The sequence below is a fragment of the Cryptomeria japonica genome, chromosome 3 (assembly GCF_030272615.1).
Source record: "Cryptomeria japonica chromosome 3, Sugi_1.0, whole genome shotgun sequence".
NCBI lineage: Eukaryota > Viridiplantae > Streptophyta > Pinopsida > Cupressales > Cupressaceae > Cryptomeria > Cryptomeria japonica.
In genome coordinates, this window is record NC_081407.1 from 444040262 (window position 1) to 444056099 (window position 15838).

The following is a 15838-nucleotide window of genomic DNA, read 5'->3' on the forward strand; positions in this document are numbered from 1 at the left end:
GCCTAAGCAAACCCCACGCACATGGGCATGCTTCTTGAGGCAACCAAGGAGGCTGAGTGGTGACTAGGTGGACCCCACATAGGCATAGATCTCAAGGTAGATGAGTTTTGTAGAGAATGGATGACTTAACCAGTGAGCAGGTTCCATGAAGATCGATGATCAACATTGATTCGCAAGCCAGAGATGCACATTGGTTAAACCCTGCAAACTGGTGAAAAGCTCAGGCGAAATGGCGAAGTGTTAAAGACCCTGCAAGTTCAGGAGATCCAATGGCCGGCACAATTTCGTGAAAGGGAGATGCTCGCCGGTTAAGCTTCATGAAATAGCGAAGGATTAAAGAGCATGCAGATTCAAGATGATCCGATGGCGCGCATGATTTCAAAGCTTGAAGATGCACGTCCGTTAGCCATTGCGAAATGGTGAAAGATAGGTGGCAAGTCCAGGTGGAGGTCCATCTGAGGTGTCGCTAAGGTGGCATTGAGGTGGCAACAAGTAGGTAGTCCAGTGGCAGTGACAAGGTGGACAAGTGGCAAATTGATGAGGTGTCATCCAAGGTGGCACCTAGTGGATCCTATCAGTGAATCACAAGCTGCCACGTGGTAGGGCGTTAGGCCAAAATCAGGGGAAAAAAATGAATGAAAAATCAAAGTTAAATGCATAGTTTCAACTATGGAGAAATTTGAAAAAATTAAATGATGGATCCATATTCAAGTTTAATTCGTCCAGAGGTCCATTTGTGCCCAAAATACCAAGTATTATATATCACCAGATTGCTCTTAGAAAGAGGAATGCAGTTATGAAGTTAGTTTCAAAAAATGTGGAATATTTCAAGAGCAAGTTACATGGGAAAGAAGGAGATATTTTTGCAGTTAGGGAAAAGAAAACACATGGCATGTTCTGATGGATTATGATCTTTTCCCCTCTCCTTCTTATTCCCAATTCTTCTCAATTTTAAGGGTTCTAGAATTTTGGAGGAAGTGCTCTAGATTTCATGGCTTCCAATTCTAAGTTCTCTTCAAGATTGTACATGGCAGTTCTTTACTTTCAGTAATAGAGTATCTTCTTGCTGTAAATGTTTTGTTGCAGGTCATGTATATGTAAGGCATATATACAATTTATTTGATTATCTCTAAGCATTCTCTATTTTCAATAAATCCAGTCTTCAAGGGAGTTTGGGTTTTTCCTCTCAAAGTGGGAGTGTAAGGGTTGTTTTCAGGTACTCTTCAAGGAAGAGTTTAAATTCTATGAGAAATCATTTTGGATTCAGGATAATGTCTGGAAATGTATAATCCTTTGTCTGAGTTTAGAATGTATTAATGTCAGGCATTAATATAGGGATATCTTTCTTAATAAATTGGATTTGCAATAAAGGTTTTCATTTTCAGTTTGATGTATGACTCTATTGCCCTTGGATAAGGCACTGATCTTGCAGATTTTGGGGTTTTCTCAGAGATTTAAAATAAAAAATCAGAATATCTACCTTTATTTTATGTTCTGTGGGAATTTTTCATCCATCTCATGCTTCAACTTAGTTGATATATTAATGTGGATCTAGCCCATCTATAGTAACCTCCTAGTTGTTAAGCCTTGCAAGATCTATCTGCTTTTTTGATGCTATCATAGGTGTGTAATAGGTTTAATTTAAGCATCAAAGGTATACTCACCTAGGTTTTGTAGAGCCTGAAGAGTAGAAGGATTCATATCCTTGTCATGTTGTCCAAGCCCTAGGGTTCTTCATATATTGAACTGGCTTCTTCATAGATCAATTGCAGGTGTACTTGGGTTAATCAATTTTGATGAACAATAGGACTCACAAGGATACCTATCTGAACTCTTCTGAAGTTCACACTGTTAAGAGCCAAGCCTATTAAAGCTTTACAATAAGTCCCGTTAAGAACTAATTCCAGTTACGAATCACCCAGTTAAGGGATTTACAAATATGACTTGATTGAAAGCACAATACCCTATTAGGAGTAACCTCGCTGGAGGATTTAAGAATCCAAGCTAATGGACCACCTTGTTAGAGGATTTAATGAATAACCAATCTTGTTAGAGCTTACCAGGTGAAGGGATTTTACTTATGCTTTAATTGTTAGAAACCAACATGTTTTCTTGATTTGTCTAAGTAGCACTATATTTGCTTGATCAGATCCTTCTAAGCTTCAATATGCCTTCACTCAAAGTGTAGATCCATTCACTGGCTAGGCAAGTACACACTCAATGGGTTTTCATCAATCTTGCCATCAACCTTTACAAACAACTTCATCGACCTTAAATAGAAATCAATTAGGTCAGTAACATAGCAAAAACCTAATTCTCATCATTGAGATTACAAACAAGTCGGTATAATCTTGACCATTAGAAATCATGACAATCTCTTCACATTCTTCAATAAAATTCCAACCGCTCCATGATCACCACTTCATTAGACTTTGTAACTCATCATGCATTGTGCATTAAATGCAATCCACTTTTCTCCTTCCCTAGACAAAAACAAATGCACCAAAACAATTTGAACATATCCTTATTCAATGATCACACGTGTCTCCATCATTACCGCTTATCAGACAATAAACCATCAAACTTGATTGGTTAGGGTTTAACAACTGATAGGGTTTACCAGTTACATTACATAGAAAGGTTTAACCCTTTACACCGGTTCATCTCACAAACTTAACATACCGGTTTACAACATCTTCCACAAAGCTCTCCTTACTGGTTACTAGCCAATATCAAAAACAACAATATCAACAATAACATAAATACCATTACCGGTTCAATTGATATCAATGACAACATATCATTAATGCAATATTTATGCAAAATACCAACAAAATCATAATGCCAACAAGATCGTGCGATGCACCAATGTGGAGAAAATCAACGGTCCATTTTCCAACTTGATTCAAATGTGAATTCGAGCCATTTTTTCACTCACGTGAGCAGTAATGGTGGACGAGATGGTGATGCTTGTTTCCAAAACAATAATAAAATCTTTTTCAGAACCATTCTTGGCTCACAAAGCGATTCAAAGGTGATCAAAAGGTGATTCCTGAGCAAAAGAAGATTGAAACGAGTTCTCACGATGAAGAATTAAGGTTCATCTGGTGCATACAAAGCCATAAGTTGATAAATCCTTATTCTGTGTTTTCAGAGCTATTGAAAGTGCGGATTGTGTGAAATTGTAGGGAGAAGATTGTGAATTGCTCTAGGGTTTAGAACTTGACATAAAGGGGTGATAATTCACACTTTTCTGTGTTGAAATTAATTTTTTCATGTCAAGCCCTAGTTTTCTCCTTTCCTCTATGGGAAATTGTTAAGAATCCCTAGTCAAGTAGGGTGGCTCCCCTGCAAAATTACTCAAGATAGACATAATATTTGAAGAGGAATCTTTTTGATGATTTATTGATCAATTAATGCACTCGACAAATGATAAATATCAAGGGCAAAGACTTGTACAAGGAAAAACCCTAGGAGAAGGGTTAACTAATAAGGCATACAACATCGTGGATGCTAGGGTACCAATGACTGGGGTGGAAATATTCATGTTGTGGTATGGATAGAGAAATTTGCAATCCCCATTTTCAAGTTCTTGACAATACAATTTGGGTAGGTTAGTGGTGCCAAATTTATTCATGGATTTTGACCTCCTCAAAGCTATTGCAGACAGACATGACCCTGTTTCAAGAATTATAAGGGGAAATGAGGGAGAGATTTTGTTGACAATTAGGAGGGAGGAATTCCAAGAGATTTTTTATTTGTATGCACCTTCTGCTACCTTGGTTCAGATAGATTTGAATGAACTGAAGGTAAAATATTACAAGATGAAGGGTTTCACTAGAGCTAGCCTCCTTCCAGCTTATTTGGCAAAAGCAAGAGATACAACTTACCATATTAGCCCTAGTTTAGAGGGACCTTTTCCTATTGGTGCTTTTGCCAAATATTTGAAGGCCACTTTATTTTCTCTGTGCCATATTTTAGGGTTCAACCCTATTACAGTCATGTCACCTGATTTTATGTATATGGCTATACAAATTCAACATCCAAATTTTACAGTGGTTTTTGACTTTGCCCCATACCTTGAAGAGAAGATTCATGAGGGGTTGCAAGATATTAAGAATGGTGTATTTAACACTCATTTTTATTGGTGTTCATTGTTAATGCACATGTTCTTATACAGAAATACAAATTATTTCGAGGGTACCATGAATCTTAGGAGAATAGTTGACAATATTGAGGTGTTGGTGCAACTTTGGAGTATGGACATGTCTTGGGACAAGCATGAGGCCAGTTTTGTGAGGTTTGACAATAGTTTTTCTTCTATATTGAGGAAAATATTAACAATGAATCCACCAAGGATTCCCACACAGTTGCATGATTTTATAAGACCAAAGGAAAGGCTACCACTTTTGAAAATTGAGCATAACTGGGGGGACATTATCCCTTATCTTGTTAGTACAGTCATTAGAGTTTATGGTTTTCCTGCTCAACCACATGTATTACCTTCTAATGTTCCTTTAAGATTGGGTTTTGTTGAAGTAATATGGCAAATAGGTTGTATACATGATAGGGAGTTGAAGGGTAGAGGAAAAGGGACTATTTTCTCTGATTATACTGTTGTTCCATATTTTGTGATTATAAAAGGGGGATATGTGTATTTTGACAAGCATTTTACACCATATCATTTAGGGGTTAGTATAGCTAGACATAGTGACCCTGAGGGGTTTTACAATATTTTCAGGTTAAGAATTAAAGGATGCCCATTGCCCCATGAACACAATTTCCCTGAGGATATAATAAGGAATGAATTTGACTTGATGACTTAGGATTGGATGAAGGAGAAGTGGATAGATTTTAGAAATCAATGGGCTATAGTGTAGAAAATGAATTCTAGTTGTGATCTACTAAAAAATTTCACTCCATTTTGTGCCAAAGTTGATTTTGTCATGAACAATTTTGATGAATTAATTCTTGTATTAAAAGAAAAGAGAACCAAACTTGAGGAAGTCCATGGCCAGCAAGTTGAGAGAAGAAATGTACATCAACCTAAACCCATAACATCAGAAGAGGCTAACTTGATTCATCAGATGAGAATGAAACAACCAGGTTCACCTCCTCCTCCACCTCAACGAACAGATAGGCGAAAAAAAGTCAAACCTATTTATGATCCTTCTCCAAAAAGGGTAAGAGAAGAAACAAGTAGTGAAGAGGAGAATAGTAGTGACAGTGAAAAGTTGGTGAGGAGAAAAGGAAAGAAAATAATGAAGATAGAGCCACCCCCAAAAGTGCAAATAAAACCTTTTAAAGGGGTCAAGATCATTGATCTTGAAAAATCAGACAAGAGTTCCTCACTACCACATGTGTGTGAGGCCCTACCTTGACCCATCCTATCTCTTTAGTTATTTTCATATTGGAACTATTTTGGATGCTAGTTTTGACACACTATGGATATAGAACTTTTTATGATCCCACGATTTTTGGTAATATTGATATATATTTGATGCTCCATTTCTATGCCTTGTGGATTATAGAATATTATATGATTCTAGACTAGGGTAATATTGTGATGATGTATGTTATTATCTAAATTTCAGGATTTGTTATAATGTTAGAAATACGTTTGCATATCTTGTAGATGGATCAAATTTTGAGGATTATGATGAATTGCTTTGATTTGTGACAAATCGTATTTTATAATGACAAGTCTTTGCAGAATGGATGTATTGTATTCTGATTATGTATTTTATATTATATGAGGCTATTGGGAAGTACTAATGTTTAAATTGAGTTGTGCAGGAGATTATCCATGTGACCATGGAAATATTATGGAGAATCGAGCCTAGGCCTATGTGCGTTAGTAAAACTAGGGGTTGTCTATTTGGAGAGACAACACCCCGTATGTATTGTATTTTATTCGTAAATGTAAAATGTTGCATGAGTGTAAATTGTATTTATTGAATTGTTTAAATCACTTAAGGGACAATTGCCACGTATGTAATTGTGATGTGGAATTATTTTGTAGTGTCACTTGACACCTATGTGGTATGTTGTGTTGGCAATTTGTCATGTCACCTTTTTGGAGAGTTTTATTTTTTGTTAATTGTTATATCTCCTATTTATCCTTGAAAGAACCAAGAAATTTAGGTTAGTGAGTCACAAGGAGGGTCAACTCAGAGTTGACCCGTAGGTTAACTTTAGGTGGACTTTCTGAGGGTCAAATCAACTCCTAGAGTCAATTTTAGAGCATTTCTATTAGGCCTCATGGGGTACCTATGGGTGAAGGCCAAAATTGGCCATGTGTCTTTCCCTTAGGACTTGTTTAACCACCCAAAAAAGTGGTTTTCCCAAGATGGACGAATTCCATCTATAGGAGTGCCTTCCTTGGAAGGATAACCTTCTTGAAGGGAGTAATCCCTCTTCCCCATTCCATTCCCCTTCTCTAGGTACCTAGGTTAGGGAGTGTGTAAGACCTAGGGAAGACCAACCCAATGGGGGATCCCTCATTCTATCCAAGAGGTTGGAAGGAGTGAGAGAGGCCTTCTTAGGCTAAGAATGGAAGCTTAGTGAGCTAATCACCCACTCTCCATCCTTGGAGATTTTTGGAGAAATTTTGGAGGAAAAAAAAAAAACCAGTTTTAGGATAGCAGATTTGGGGGCTAAGGAATTGTAGAAAAAGATTAGAGGATTGGGCAACTCTTCATCAAGCTTTCCCTTAGATATCCCTTGGCAGGTCAAGGTTGGTGTTATTTTTTCCCCTCTTATGGAAATGTAAAAATGTTATAGAATGTTTGAATGGAAATTGTTGTAACTCTTTGTTTGTGTTGTATTTGTAAAATTTATGTGTTTCTTGTTTATTGCTATTTTATGTAATGTTGTGTTTGGGGAATGTTCAAGACCATCCTTTCCTTGGGAGGAAAGATTGGTCTTGGGGGTGGAAGGAGCTTGATAGCCCTTAGAGTGAGAGGCTCTCATTTTGAGAGTGATCTCAAGGGTCTATCCATGAGACCCTTGCTGCTTTCTTTTGTGTTATTTCACTTGGGGGTCATAAGGGGGAGCAAATATGGCATGCTTGTCTTTTTGGGGGTCATAAGGGTGTAGGGATTAAGGATGAATTCTGGTTATGCATTCATGGGTGCCATGAGTTGGCTGTAAGTTTGAATTAGCAGATTTCTCCCTTAGGGTACTTGGTCCACTTCCACCCTAATAAGGCATCACATTTTGTGATGGAGTTTTCAGCTTGGGAAAGGGTGTCTCTGTTGTATTATTTTCTTCCCCTTTGCTTGTTGTATTGCTTGGTTGTAACCCCGTCTAGGTCTTGATTCTCCTAGCTCGGGGGTGGCTTCTGGTAAGCCTAGGCTGGGAGGTGAGCATCCCATGGTCACAGTCCTAAAGTTTTATATGCAGGTTGCTGGGAAAAGATCTAGGAGTTGCAGATTTGTTTGGCTGTAGATTTTTATTCAGATTTAGATTTCTATTTAGATGCAGGAAAGCAAAAATGTAATTTATGAATTGTTGCAAAACAAAGGAAAACAATGTAAACATAGGGCTTAAGTTGATTCTTTTATTTCTGTTTAAAGAAATGTATTCTTTTATTCTCTGTATAAAGATTAAGAATGAGAAGACTGGTTAGATTATTCACCCATTTTATATATGGGCTATTGTAACTTATTATTCTGTAAGCAATGTAATTTTTACTTAAATTTTGATGCCTATTATGCTGCTATAGACTACTTCTAAAACTAGTCTATTATCTTGTTTATTTTCTGCAATTTAAAGAAAAAGAAGGGAATGCATTAGGTTTCATTATTTACTTGCATAGTTTAATTACTGCTCTTTTATTGCTATGAACTCTATTTAGACATAGAAAAAAAAAGGAACTAGTATTTTTACATTGCTGTAGAAAGTATGATGTATGACTATTAAAAAGAAGAAAAATAAGACCTATTCTTAATGCTGTTAAAAGACTAGGATCAGAATGTTTAAATGTTAGAATCCCAAAACAAAATAAGGGCTTCCAACTCTATTGTCTTAACGTTTAATTATATATATATCTATAAATATATAAGTATATATATTGAAAAATATATAAATATATATAAATTTCTATATGTGTATATCCCTGCAACAACAAAGAAAAAGAGACATATTTTGAACTTGTGTATCCCTGTTACAAAAAAATATATAAAAGATTGCATGCTGCTGTGTTAAAAATAATTCAAAATAAACTTCCTAATCCTAACCATATATATATATATATCCGAAAACATACTCCAGAGATACATACAAAAAAAGGGATATACGTATAGATTCTGATCATGACAATGGATATATATAAATAATATATATATATATATATATATATTTACATACTTATAAAAAAATTTTAAAAAAATATCATACAAAAACAAACTACAAAAAAAAAGGGGGGGGGAATCGTAGCACCGGCTGAGCCACTGTGTGTAAACATAGTGGAGGGCTCTCGGGCCATGCCACTATGTTTACCCACAGTGGATGGCACAGGAAATGCTGAGCCACTGTGTGTAAACACAGTGGACGACTCTCAGGCCGTGCCACTGTGCTTACCCACAGTGGATGGCACAGGAGGTGCCGTCACTGTGCGTAAGCACAGTGGACGGTCCGCGGCCGCCACTGTGTGTATACATAGTGGACGGCACCGCCGTCACTGTGTATAAACACAGTGGCATCTGGGAGAGCCCCGCGCCACCTCCTCCGCCTCTTCCCACTTCAAAACCCTCCATCGTGCCCTAATCCGCCGTACCTGCAATCTCACACACATGCACACTCCAAAAAAAAAATGGTATAATAAACCCTAACCCATTTCGGGTTAGGGCATAAATTTAAAAGAAAATAAACTTTGGGAATAAATAGAAATGAAACCCTAACCCAATTTCGGGTTAGGGTTAGCATTTTATGAATTAAGGATTTCTTTATTTAAGAGAATTTAAAATTGGAGATGGGAAATTTAAATGGGTGTTTTAAAAATTTAATTTTAACTAATAATCAGGGTTATTTAAATAATTGAATTAATATATGCTTATATTCTATAGAGAATTAAAATTAAATTATAGTTAATCCAGAGGGATTTAAAAATAAAGAATTAATATAGTTGGATAAACTATACGTTAAATCAATTAATTTATTTAATTAATCAATAGACTTTCCCCAATATATTTGGACGTTAGGAAAATTTAAAAAGGAGAAATTGTAGAATTAATTTTATGAACCTTAAGCCCTTGAGACCGATTTTGGCCGGATCGAAATTAAATCATCAAAATTAAGGGTTTAGGGAAAATTAGAATTGGCTTTAGCTTATTGTCGGTTTTTAGTGGGCAAATGTCATCTTAGCAAATTCGAACCCTCATCGGTTGGATTTAAATAATAAATTTTGCATGTGCATCAATTAATTAATAGCATTATCATTATATGATTGGGAATGATTTAATACATTAAGATAACCAATTAACCCTTGTTTTAATTAGCGACAACTTGGTTTAGGGTTTAGGTAATTGAGCTAGCTAACTAATCCATGATACTAATTAATCTCCACCAAACAAGTCGCTCTTTCGAGTTGGTTAATTAACCCAACCTTCGTAAGTGAATTTATTTACATCCTAGATCAAACAAAACTCTAATAAAGTTATTATATTGTAGGATATGTTGCAAGTTCATGATGTCAAAATTTTTTTTTGTTGTTCCGTTTTGGGTGCCCAAAAGTTGGGCACGACAATGTGCCTCTTTCACCTCCAAGGTGGGTTGGAGAGAAAGTAGTGGAACATCACATGGAAGAACAACAAGAGGAGGATACTATTGTAGTGACAAATGTAGAGATGCAGATTGGTATCCCTCCCGTGCCACCCACTTTAGAATTGGACCTCACTCCTTTGTATATTTAGGTTAGATCCTTTAGAGAGACAAGCAAGGAGGCATGTGATATATTTCTTGAAGATGGGGCTTTTGTGAGAAGCCTAACCTTCTAGTAATTTATATGGAAAATGACAATAGAGGAATTCCAAAAGAGAAGTGTCGAGAGAAAGGCCCAAAGGCCAAATAGGTATGATAAAGAAAATCAGGAAGAAGTGAAGAATGAAATGATGGAATGATTCAAAATAATCACTGCAGATGAAGGCAGGGTCATCATAAATCAGGTCAGAATCTTAATTTTTCTAGAATGGGATATAGCCGATGTACTGGATTTTGATGTAATTAGGAAATTAAAAGAGAAACAATTTAGTTCAGAGGAGGAAGCAAGGTTGGCACTAAAAGGATCAGAATTTGTATATGATTATGCAACCTTGGCAATATGGGCACTGGAACAAGGGCCTATAAGGCCTAATATCATTAATATAAATCCAAACTTGAGGGGAAGCCTCATTATAAAAAGAGCATCTGATAAATCAAATGTTAAGGCCTCAAAGTTAGCCGTTGATGTGGCCAAATTGGCCCATGAAACTTCAAAGAGGGAGGCTATGGAAAAAGAAGAACTAATGAAGAAGTTTGAAAAGCTTTTCAATGATTATAATGTAGTTCAAAAGAGATGTGTGGACCTGCAAACTAGAGTTCAACTTTTTGAGCAGGGAGATATAGGAGCATCCTCTTTAGCTCCTATAATTGCATCAACACCATCAACATCTAGGTCTCCACCTGTCACTCATATAGATGCAATAGTTCAATATGACACTGAGACTGATATCCCAAGCATGTCGTTAGTGCCATATGTTGATGAGAAAGAACCTACTAGATCAACTAATCCAATAAGAGCCCAAATTTTGGAGAAAGTCACTGAGTTGGAGAATAAGTTAAAGGAGTCAGAGGATCAACTTGCATTCAAGCAAAGAGAGATAGTTAGCTCAGTGCTAACTCATTCAAATGAGAATTCAGATAATAGGTTAAATATAATTCATTCTTTATATTCTTTATTATTTAATGCTATTCAAAGTTTTGATAGAGATAAGGAAGTGGCAATCCCTTTATTAAGAAAATGGATACAAAGGGGAAATGATATTAGAGGCCACCTATGCTTCAACCAACCCATTTATTGGTGAAGTCAATGCAGGAAGCCCAAATTTTGCCAGAAAGTATAGAAATAAAAATAAGAGAGTTGATGGGTAATTTCAGTGAGCTGAATGAAACACTTTTGCTAGGTATTGTGGATGAAAATGGGGAAATTAAGCCTTTACAACTTTGGAAAGAAGAGGCAGAAAGAGTCATCAACACCCAAGTCAAACTGATTTGTGAAGAGATGGATACTGGTATGCTGGAGGACAATATGGACAAAGTAATATGTACAAGGACATTTTTTGAGTCTTTTGAAAGAGAGGAAAATTAGGTAGCTATCAAATATACTCCATACAGAGCTAAGGTTGATGAGGTTATGAATTTTGAATGGCCATGAGATGAAGAATATGGTGAATGGATTAATACTTACTTAAAGGAGGAGTAAGGACTGCAAATAGTTAGTTAGCTAATTGTTTGATGTGACAGTCTAGCAGGCGGTTTTGTTTCCTTGCAATAGTTACCTTTTTGGATGTGAGCAACAACAAGGTGGGCCCATTTTAGATCTTCATCGACAAAAACAAAAGGGGAAAAAATGCATAAAGTATCATGATAGACCAATTGCAGATATTTGGTGTTGGTTGTGACATTCCTTAAAGGGAATATTTTGTAATAGAATAATGGTAACCGGTCATTTTTTAATGACAGGTGTCTCCTCTGGCCTATAGCTTGTTTTCTCCCTTATTTTCTATAAAAGAGAATTCAAGGCTAAGAGACAGGGTTCCAATTTTGATCTTTGTACTTAGTTTTTCTAAAATTCAGAGTCACAGGTTCCTATAGCAGGTTTTGGGTGAGAATGAGCAAATTGTAAAGATTTTGTAGAGTAATAGATAAGAGTCTTATGTCAATCTTTTTGTAGGTTCTTGAAGGAGTTATGTGTAAATTGTTTTATGATAGAAATAGAAAATTTATTTAATAGAAATACAATTTTGATCTATTTCTCTCCATTGTACAATTCTATCATCTTTTGAATGAAATATAATCAAGGATTTCTTTCATTCAATGCATTGTTGTGGTGTATGTAGTTTTTTTTTTATGATTTGATCTAAGGGATCAATAAAATGCTAAAACAAAATTGAAAAGTGATGGGGCTTTTCAAGGATTTGATAAGTAGTTTGGGTTGGGATTACAGATAAGAAATATTGTAAGGCAATATTATCTTAGATTTTAAAGCTATTAAATAAAATTCTATTATAATTCATTTTATCTTTTGAATTCAACCACCCAATGGAATAAGGCACTAATCCTAGCTTGTTTTAAGTCTTTACAATCAGTTTTATGCTTTGTTCATATGTATTTATTATAAATTGCTGATTATCAGAATATATTTAATTTTATGTATGTTATTTTTTGTTTAATCCATCTCATGCTCCAATAGGTTGAGGATCACTGAAGAATTCGCCATTCTCGAGCATTCTCCCTCTTTGTTGAGCCTTTTACATGAGATTATCTACTTAGTTTTGGTATAATTTGTGAGTATTGCATAGAGATTATAGATCCACCAAGGGATCACCCTCCTAGGTCTTGCAGAGCCCAAAGTCTTGAAGGGTTTGCAGAATCCTTGTCATAGTTGGTCCAAGTTCTGGAAGATATTGATAATTGGAGTTGGCTTCTCCATAGATAACCTAAAGAATCAACTTGGTTTCTGCCTGCTGCAATATAAACCCTTTGGGGAACCGACAAAATGGTGACTTTGCTAGGGACGTAATGCATAATTGCAATCGATTGTGTCATCCATTAGGGAAATTACATTGAGTTTATATCATGTTTCTTTGATTTGATGGTTGAACCCATGTTTTTGTGTTTCTAGTTCATGTTCTCTATTGTAAAGGGTGTTCTACATTTTTGTGAGAAAGAAATTCCTATTTGTGAACAAGGCTCACAAATCTCTTTCAAAGATTACCAAATATTGTCTTATTTGGTATCCCAAAGTAATTTAGGTGGCGACTCTGAAGTCTCTGCGCCAATACGTGTATTGTTGAAGATTTCTAATAAAGCTTTGAGAGATTTTGTCTCTATGAGTAAATCTAAGAACACCAAAGGTTACATGAGGTGACATCCTAAAGAAAGATTGGAAGAGCTTCCTGGAGCTCCGTAGAGGAGTGAAATAAGAAGAAACACAAAAACAATCCCTGCTCCCTCGTCATGGAAACCAAAGCATAAGAATGCTAGTAAGTCATCTTTGAGTCATGTCCCTCAATTTCATGAAACTTCTTCTAAGAGTTCTGAGTCAGATAGCTTATGATTTTTTGATTCTTTGTTTAACACACCTGTACAAGAAGAAGTAAAACAATAGAATAATGAAGTTACTCAAGTTCAATATTCAGAAAAGAGAAGAGGTCAGAGTAGAAGTAGAAGTCATCAAAGTAGTACTATTGGTGTACCTCCTCCTCTTGGCCCCACAATAGAATTTCTTTATAATATTGAGTCAACTCAGGAACAAGGAGATGCAAACCTAATAGATTTAGGTGATACTTCTGGATCTGAAATAAATTTTCCAGATCCTGAAGAGATTTTTGGAGACATAGATATATTAAGGAAGGAACTCCAAGAACAAATGAATTTAAGAAAGAAAAAAGAAAAAGAGAAGGAATATAAGGCTACAAATTCTATGATTGAGAGGGATATTTTAATGAGGCAATTGGCTACACTCAAAGCTTTAAATCAAGAAAAAAATAAGCCTAGTGTTGAGGGTCCTATTATAAGAGAGATCTTAGATAGGAAGTTTAAACATGTTATAAAAGAAAAGTCTAAGAGTCATGTTGATAGCCCAAAGTTAGCAGATCCCACTCAGCCAAGTGTTTAGATTCTCAAAATAGATCAGGACAAAGGAAAGCAGAAGGTATCTGGTGTTAAAATAAATGATAAAAAATATTTAAATATCCCAGAGCTAAGTCATGGATTATCTCAAGCTAACGTTGAATTAGAAAAGGCTAGAATAGAGAGTGAAACTCTTGCAAAAGAGAAATAAAGTTGAGATGAAATCTTCAATAGCAGAAATGAAGAGGAAAATTGATTTCCTTAAGTTGTTAGCATTAAATAATGTTTCATTCACTGCTGGCCCATCTAATACTCAGGTTGTTTCTAGTTCAGTCCCTACATTAACACAAAATGTCAGTACAAGTATTCCTACCCAAAATGTTCAAACTACTCAGAGTACTTGAGTTACAGTCAGTAGGAAGGAAGGTCAAGTAGTCACTCAAAACATTAGTCAATCCCAAGCTTATAAAGTACCTATTGGAGTTAATGTTGGTGCTAGCACTGGGACTAGTGCTACAACCAATGTTGTTGGACAAACTACTACTGGGCAGTTTCAAAGAAGACCAATCCATTTAGAGAGGTATATGCAGTTACATTTTGATAGGATACCACAAGTAGTGCATGTAAAAGGTTAGTTAGCACATATAATGCTTTGAAAGGTGGCTATCCCTAAGTACTCTGACCCTGGTAGTCTTGTAGTTGGGGTAATGAAATCCAAGTCCAAAATGCCTTAATAGATATAGGTGCAACTATCAATGTGATGATAAAAGATATCATGCAACATCTCAATATCACTAATTTAAGATCTACTTCTACTATCCTATAGTTAGCAGATAGTTCTACTGTTAGACCTGACGTCATGGTAGAATACCTTGTAGTAACCTTGGATTCTTGGGAATACCTAGCTGATTTTATGATTATTTCTCCTAGAACAACTCTGGGAGGATATCCTATTATTTTGGGCAGACCCTAGTTAGCTACAACAGATGCCTTTATAGGTTGTAGGTCAAGAGACATGACCATTTCAAATGGCATGACTACTTAAAATCTTGCTTTTTATCCACCAACATAGCCTCAACTTGATTAAGGACATCTATGTGTGGCTAAATATAGGAGAAGAAATAGATGAAATTAATTTAGTCACACAACTTATGGTGATAGATAGGGAACCTTTCCTATAACTCCAAGAGGAAAATGAAGTACTCTCCAACATCATCCAAAATAATTATGGAGTAGAAGATAAACCAATTGGTTGTCCATCAAGTCCTGCATGTCCATTGCAAACTATACTTGTGTAGGGAAATTGGAGGAATTGATTATGTGTTGCATTGATGTTTTGTCATTGATGGCAACACCAACTATTTTGGTTGTTTACTGGCTTCCGATAGGTCTTGGTAGAGCTATCATTTTCTCTAGTAAGTCTTTTGGTCACCAGTAAGGGTTTTACCAGCAAAGCTTTGTTGAAGATCTTTTGATGCATTTGATAAGTGGTGTTGGTGTGGCTTCTAGATGGTTTTCAGATTGTTGTTGGTTATCTTGTTCATGTTCCTAATGATCGGTGGTGTTGGATTTAGTTTATGACAACCCATTTTATGTCTGGTCTTATTCTGCTAGGTTATGGACCAATTTATGTAACATGTTGGTGGATGATCCCGATGTGTTACTGGTTGGATTTATTGATTGGATTATATTTTTTTGGTCTTAGGCCGACTTGGTTGATCATTGGATTGTGGGTTTATGTTATGAACTTATTGTATTAGCTTTTAGGTGGCTGGCCTAATTGTTTAGGTCCCAGGTTGGTATAAATATGATGTAAGATCTCTTTGTAGATCATGGGTCATGGGATTATGCATTTATCTGTGTGCGAATGAGGTTATAATCATATGTAGAGGTTTTGGTTGATCATAGGTGATCGAATTGGGTTTGTAAAAGAGTGGTGCAGGAGAACCCTTCCAAGCTCTCCCTCCTTTTTTTGTTGGTGTTATGCTTCTTATGAAGCCATTGT